Source organism: Copadichromis virginalis, linkage group LG4 (assembly GCF_057382275.1).
Source record: "Copadichromis virginalis isolate Kocher_CV1m ecotype Utaka linkage group LG4, C_Virginalis_male_GT1.1, whole genome shotgun sequence".
NCBI classification, from domain to species: Eukaryota; Metazoa; Chordata; class Actinopteri; order Cichliformes; family Cichlidae; genus Copadichromis; species Copadichromis virginalis.
The window spans coordinates 23,156,431-23,164,191 of record NC_140621.1 but is presented as its reverse complement, the minus strand read 5'-3'; the positions used below and the strand labels follow the sequence as shown (position 1 = coordinate 23,164,191).

General features: G+C 39.6%; 1 long non-coding RNA gene across 1 annotated transcript in view; it reads right to left on the bottom strand.

The window, feature by feature from the left end:
- Positions 1–216: 216 nt before the first annotated feature.
- The window catches only part of LOC146711436 (uncharacterized), a 47,041-nt gene continuing 39,496 nt past the window's right edge, over positions 217–7,761 (bottom strand). Inside the window, exons 4-6 of the long non-coding RNA XR_014920166.1 lie at positions 2,776–2,830; positions 1,948–2,018; positions 217–1,000 (exon numbers count right to left, since the gene is read on the bottom strand). This is a non-coding gene — a long non-coding RNA (uncharacterized LOC146711436). The remainder of the gene's footprint in view (positions 1,001–1,947; positions 2,019–2,775; positions 2,831–7,761) is intronic.

The following is a 7,761-nucleotide window of genomic DNA, read 5'->3' as shown; positions in this document are numbered from 1 at the left end:
ACATATTACATTTTTACTGTAAAGTTCACCTTTACCTTGTCTTCCTTTGAAGAAAAAAAAAAAGATAACACCCCATTTATTCCTCAAATGCTAGACTAGCACATACTGGCCTAACTAGTAAGGAAGCCAGCATGAATAACCGTAACAATGAACACCACTGAAACATCCAACCATTTATCTCATGTATCTGGAATGACAACACAAACAAACAGCAGCTTGGATACACCTTTTAATTTCTGCTAACAGGGCTTAACAAAAACAACAAAAGCTATGGAGTCATAAATCATAATGAGAATAAACTGCTTGACAGGATTATTAACTGAAATTAGCAGAAGCTGCCAATGTGTCACAAAAAAATGCAGCGTAAGAAGGAGAATTCATGGTTTTACATTAATGACAATGGCTTCTTTGTCGAAGATGAAAATCACATATCCACTGATTGAGTGATTCGTCTGATTAATCTCAATCACATGTGCATTAAGTCTTTATACACAGTAGGAGACATATTTTGTGCTCCTCCCTGGATAAACGTTCTTATGCAGTTTTAGAAGAGCCACTTTGAAAACAGTCACATTACCAAAAATGACAAAAATTACACATTAAATGCTGAAGTTACTGAATGAGCGACACTGTAAATAAAATCTGCAAAACAAGAGAAGATACATAGATGCCGGGAAATTATCATCATAAAATCAATTAGAAAAATAAAGTCAAACAACATGCTGTATCCATCAAAGTAACTATGGTAAATATATGACTCTTCTATAGAGCATTTCTCCAGATGGGGCTGACTGATCTGTTCCATGATGTCTGAGCAGCAAAACGCGATTCACCGTCCTGCTGCGTTTATGTCATAGCTTCTCCAAGCTCACGCTGCTCACTGAATCCTGGGAGCTAGATTGCCAGTGTTGGAGCTCATGTTGTCGGCAGCCTTGCCAGGAGCAAACATCTGCTTCAGAGGATGCTGGTCCAACAGTCCAAACCAGGATTTAGTATGATCCTGGAAACATAATACAGAAACTAATGACTGACTGGAGCCCAAAACCACTTACTTGAATATTGAGACATTTCTCATACCCGCGCTTAAGAAAAAAAAAGATAAGTATTGGATCCTTTATAACAATGTTTTGCTTAAAATGTTGAGTCAACGTTTTTTAAAGTTACGTCAAATAATTATTAAATTAATAAAACATCAAAACTGATCAACTACTGCGCAGCTGATTACTTTAGCAGAACAGAACTGGCTCTTTTCAAAAAACTGCTGACAAAAGAAATGGGCCTGAGAAGAAGAATTATCCACAGCCTCATTATCACATTATGGTGTGTTGGCTAACTCCAGATGCCTTTGTTGGATACAGCGTACCAGGCCAGGTAATCATGCAAATGAAGCTAACTATTTTTCATAAAAGAAAAGAAAGATAAGTCCATCTTTAAGACTAAAGATAGAAATATAAGCAAATTGCTTAATAAGCAGCTGAACAGCTGAGTTATTTTCTGAATTCTCATCTAATCTGGCTTCAACATCTGCTTTTAAGATGACATAATACACAGAGGTGCTCTCCTGACAACCCAGGCTTTGCTTTACCCTCCACAAAATGACATGACGTTGTCTACCACCCACTCAACCCTGCATGTTTTATGGCAGAAAAGTGGCAGGACGGGCCTGCCCCGCTTGTTCTTTGCCCGGGGAAGGAACATGTCAGAGGATAAGCAGTCATCTATCAATGTTTCCTATCTTCTTTCTGCTTGTCTGCACCTCTGAGTTGGTTTACCTGTGAGTAGTCACGTTCCATCAGTGTACAGTATAGCCTCATTCTTGTACTCTTTCTTCATGCGCCTATTCCCGCTCTCACTTTTTGTTACCACTACACATTCTTAGCTACCCTTCTTTTTTTCATTGTGGCTTTGGTTTTGAAAATCAGGGAAAGGAGGACAGATTTCCTTTACCTGACTTTGTGCATCTCTTCTGGCCTCCATTCTGGATTTTCCCTTCCCACGTTTCTCTCACATGCCTCACCCTGGAGCACAGCCAAGCAGAGAAACATCAGCATACAGCACCAGGTTTCAACCTGCCTCTGAGTCTACGCCTGCCTGTGTATGTCTCTCTCTGCCCGAGGCTGCAACTGAGGCCTGCCCCTATCACCATCCCTCATCAGCACATCTACTGTACCTGTCTGCTGGCACCCTGCCATCCATACACAGTTCTCCATTTGGTGAGAGAACAAGATGGAAGGGAAGAAAAAAAAAAAAGATAAGGCAAGCCAAAAAATCTACAGAAAATGACTACTCATGTTGAGGTCAAGCAGATCTGACCTCCAATGAGAACACCCAGGAGTATCCTGAGAGGCACAAATACAGTACCACTCATTCAGTTGGCTGGGTGCACTGTGCAATCCCATCAACAGGTTTCTTTGAAAGCCACCGACTCTGTGGTGGGCCATCAAAGCATATCTTCATTCAGTTCCACTGAAAGGATCTGAGGCTCCTGAGAGAAGTTGTGTTTGAAGTGATATCTCTGTGTCCCTGCATTCTTTACTGTGCTGTCATGACTTGGGTTACACAATAAAAAAAACAGCAAGAACACGGGCATGAATCCAGTGGCACCACCCTGATCACATCTCTCATATATGTGAACTACCACTTCTTCCTCTGTTTATTTAGTCAACATACCATACTGTGGTTGTTTATAGCAACGGTCGCTGCTCCTCATAAGACGACACTGTGTGTAATCACGTACTCCTAGGCTTTAAGATCAAACAAAAGACAGAATCTTACCTGTTGAATCTCTTGAGGTCATGTTTCCATTACTCAGCCCCTTCTTGGTGATCATCTGAAAAAGATAAAGAATGGCGAAATAAAGTGATTCAGAGAGAGGTGCACATATAAGACAAAAGAAAAAAAAACTGGAGTCATATTTTATCTCGACCAACACTGCCCAAACTTGTATTAAGAAACTTTGATAACTGTAAATGAGTAATGCCAAATGTTCCCTTGATTTACAGATGCCACAAGATTAACCCGCAGTGTTGTATAATCTCTGAGTCTTGTTGGGTGTTAAAATGAAATCATTTAGTACACTTGCTTGAACTGATTTGGATTATGTTAATATTCCTATAATTAATTATATGGTTTCCCATTTTGGCCTCTAAATATTATAACAAGAAAAAACAGAGAGAAGGAAACAACAGTACAATAAGAATTACAGGTCATGTGCACTTTATCTTTTTAAAATAAATGAATAGTACATAAGACAACTTGCTTCCTCTCCAGTGTCTGTAAAAACAACAGGTCTCTCACAGACATACAGATCATAAGTGACTTGACTCATTTAGGGAAAGTCCCACTTACTCATGCAAAATTATATTTCAAATTAGAGCCAAAAAAGCTGCAGTATGTAGAAGTATTTTTTTTTTTTAATGGCATGTTCAGGGTTAAGCAGCTGGCATAGGCAGCTAAAGGCAGTACCGGTTTTCTAGTCTTTACCTCTGCTAATTCACTGAATGGGAGAAATAATATCCTGCTATGAGTTTGCACAATCTGTGCACAGAGTTTTGCTCTTTGCTCCGCTGCCTGTGAGTGAAACCCCAGTACACCTCTGATATCTCTGTCTGTGAAATGGACCCATACAGCTGACAGATGTAGCTTGCTATCCTAGCTTGCTAGCATTAGCTGATAACTAATAGCTCAGAATTACTCTCTGGCCTAAACATAGCAACTTTAAGCTCAAGAAATTTAACATGGTAAGCCAAAGCCTCTTTTATATGGAGTCTATGGGCACTATCGTTTGTTAGCTCTAATAACTGAAATTTGTGAGCATGTTGTACATGTAGAAGTTAACCATATGAAAAAGAACAAAAGCAGAAAATGACATATATGCATGACTGTATATAAAAATAAGTGAAAGCAGTACTTTCGCAGAAACTAAAAAAAGTCAAATCCGGATTAGAAACTGAGATCTACGTTTCATCTTTGCTTAGTGTAAATCTAGGGTTTCAGGGGAGCTCCGCAAAACCTGGCATCCCAGGAAAATTTAAGTAGCCAAAGTAGCTTTTCCATTGTAACATTTAAAATTTATTTGGTGTGCTGGTTTTATTTTATGAGGTCAAGAGGTTCAGGTAGATACTGAATCAAGACTCTTGCAGGTTTCTACAGCACATGCAAACACGTTAAGAGGCTGGACCAAAGACAGCGTCGGTCACTCTTCATCCATTCCAAGACAAAGGCGCTCTCTGCTTCTGAGTTTCATTGTCCCAGAACTGTTGCCTTGGCAACAAAGGCACTGTTTCCAAGTGACACAAAGCCTAAACTAAAAAAACTCTCCTTTTCAGGTTGAAGGCTCCAAGAGTTGAGGGGAAAACAGCAATAACAGGACGGTGGGGAGAGAAACTGAATACCGGCAAATTGCTTCCCAGAGTTTCTGGAGGACATGGTAAAATGATTCTTTCTTTCCTCTGCCTTTTAAAATACCTTTCCCTGGCACTAGGCACCATAGGTAGTTGTGTGCTGGTCCCATTTCTTTTATATCCTTTCTTATATTTCTAGCTATCATACTGTGCTAAGTGAGTTATCATGTACACCAGCAGACTGGAGCTGCATGTGGCTAGGCTAAGCCTCCAGATGAGGTAATGTTTAGAGAGTTGGTGAGCCAGCAGAAGGGTTGGTCAGGTCTTGATTAGCTCAGGGGTAGGGGCTCTCTTTAATATTGGACACCCCTTTGTCTGGTCAGATTACTACCTTATGAAAAACTACTCCTGCTGACACGCCTATTGGGATCAGAGCTTCCTGCTTGCTACATCATCCTGCTTATGAGTTCTCCACACACAGGAAAACACTTTCAAGCAACAGCACTTTCACACACACTTGCAACTCTCACAAACTCTCAGAAGCACAATTACTAAGAAACTCACAAGACCTGTGCATGCATTTACACGACACTCCCAGGAGCACTCATTGATATCACCTCCTAGGGCCTCCTCTCTTCCATTTGTGTATGCCATGACCGCAGTTGACGACCTCGAGATGGAAAACAACCTGCAGTTATTAACAAGGCCAGATGACACACAAACACACGCTCATGTGTGTTTTATTGTGGTCGTCTCCTCCGGCCACTCTCCAATGAAAATCACATGATGGACCTCTTCCAGCTCAAAAAAAAAAACCCATCTGAGAATCTTGACCACAAAAACATCAATAAACATTTTTTTTCTATTTATGTAAAAAAAAAAACAACCCAGCAGATTCATAGGGGAAGCTTTAAGGGGATTTTAATCCTAGCAGTCTTGTAAAAAGGGCTCAGGCTACAGGATGATTTCAATTATTTGATATAATTTCTGATGGTCCATTAGTTCAAAATAAAGCTCTGATTATAAGAGATGTGTAAACAGAAAGCTGCAAACAAAACCTTCATCCGAGTCTGTAGCAGAGCTTTGCTTTTTTCCAGATGTGTAATTGACTGTTAATTAGTGGTGGCTTTATTTCTGCAAATAAACCGTGTTTAAACCGAAGAACAACGGAATAAAAGCAAAACTCTGGTGTGTTTGACCACATTGCAAACTTCAACACCTCTCTTTTTCTAGTGGAGGCAAGCCTATAGTAGCAAATGATCACATGTCTGCGTTGCACTTTGTGAAAACAAATTAATACTTGTAGGTGTATACACACAAGTATTGAAGTACATATATCCACACACACACACACACACACACACACACACACACACACACACAAATCAGTCAGGGACACTGGCACAACCTTGCGCCAGCGGTCCTTTAAACCAGTCATGTGAAACGACCCGTTCCTTTCTGCAAATCAGATTACATCTCCGAGCTGAGCTAAGGTCTGCAAGTCTACACACACATTCAAAGTTTGGTGGCTATACTCAGACACAAACAAAAACACCCACACACACACACTCAGTTAATCAGATTTTTCCCCACAAAACTTCCTGTCTTTGTGAATGTACAAAAAAAATTGACAGCATCGGACATTGGCCAAAATAATCATTTAAAAAAATGCAATATCCAGTTAATTTATCGCAGATTCCTTTGATTCCACATTCCATTAAAAAGAAATATATATATTTTCATAGAAGGCTGTGAGATAAGCCTTCTTTCAGCAGCCTTTGACTGCTGTTTGGCAGATCAGCTATGGAATGAACACATGCGGAAACATGTTTATAGCGTATTTGGCAGGAATGCAAATGATAGATGATTCACAAATGATTCAAATCCTATTCAAGTTACCATGCACCAGAGAATTAAGCCAGGAAAATAACAGTTTATCAAGCTTAAGTAAGTGTCAATTTGGCTTTGGTCAATGATTTTACTTTAAACAAGCCTTATTATTCTATGGAGTAATGAAGTTTGGGTTAGCACATAAATAAGCACGGTGTGGCAAAGTTATTATACACAGTGTGCATATCCTTAATGACTGCTTGGTTCTATGATACGCTGCTGAACACATCTAACATCTTTGTGCGTTTTAGCTTCAGTGGTCAGATTCGTAACTATTTGCAGTTTTTTTTTAAGTTACAGTGTTAAAGAGGATGCTTGGCTTGATGCTGGTGGACTGTTTGGCTTAATCAAATCCAGACAGTTGGAGAAGTATAAATTGTCTCTACACAATCTATGTTAAGTCTCTACTTTTTTAGTCTACTCTCCGTCTACTACCACTTACCATTTACGTCTTTAAAAATGTTTTAAGGAAATCTAAATTACTTTTGAGTCTGGAAGAAGAATCAATGCTTTTCAATTTCCATTATAAAAACAAAGAAAGTTCTTCGTGGATCTACTGCATAGCTGAATGCCTTTGCCTGTTTTGCCCTTGGTGCCACAAAGGTCAGAAGGTGGGAAGCTGTGGGTGGCAGGTTGAGACAGGGTGCCTACAATGGGGTGTCAGGACTCTGTCAGTCAGTCCAACTCAACTGGGTCATTCTCTCTTCACAGTGACATTTGAGAAAACCAGCAATGGGGACCGGCTGCACAGGGAATGGAGGAACAGAGGCACCGCACCCTGGTTTAGGTTGCACTGGATGCTCAGATAAGACAACAGGAAGGGGAAGATTTGAGCAGGGCAACATGGGGAGCAAATCATGGCTACCATTACTCAGGAAGAATTCACTCATCCCTCAGATCACTTGCCACACCTGTGGAGGCCAGTGTCTAAATCACACAGTGCCACCAGTCAGAAGTTTAGAATTGGTCACCAAAGCCTCAGATTAGAGTCAATGTAAATTGAGATAGCATAATGCCCACAAAAAGCTATTGAACTGGAAGCTCTGGTTGCGTTGCCCAAAAATTAAAATAAACGATACAAATATTTAATATATGACACAAACCTTATTAGCTTCAACAATCCAAATCATGTCAATCAAGTAATAGTAATAGTAATTTATCAAAAAAGCTGATTTATCCCTGTATCTAAGGCAAGGTAACAACACAAGAAATTATTCTCTACAACCATATGCCTTATTTTTGTTATAACAGAACAAATGAAGGTGAAGGGTATCTAGTATCTGCTATGTAAGAGGTCCAGTGTCTAAACAGCTGCAATATGGTGCAAGACATTGATCAAAACAGTCTTAGCCACTGAGTTGCCAGTTGAATTTCTCATGTCTTATGGTTTTATCTGTAATATTTAGAATAAGAAAACGAGCAGTGTTCCACATTATAACTTGTGATGATAGCTGTCATTATTTTAGATATTTAGGATATTTGATAAAGTCATAGACCAATAGATCAATAAAAAACCTGTTATGATCCT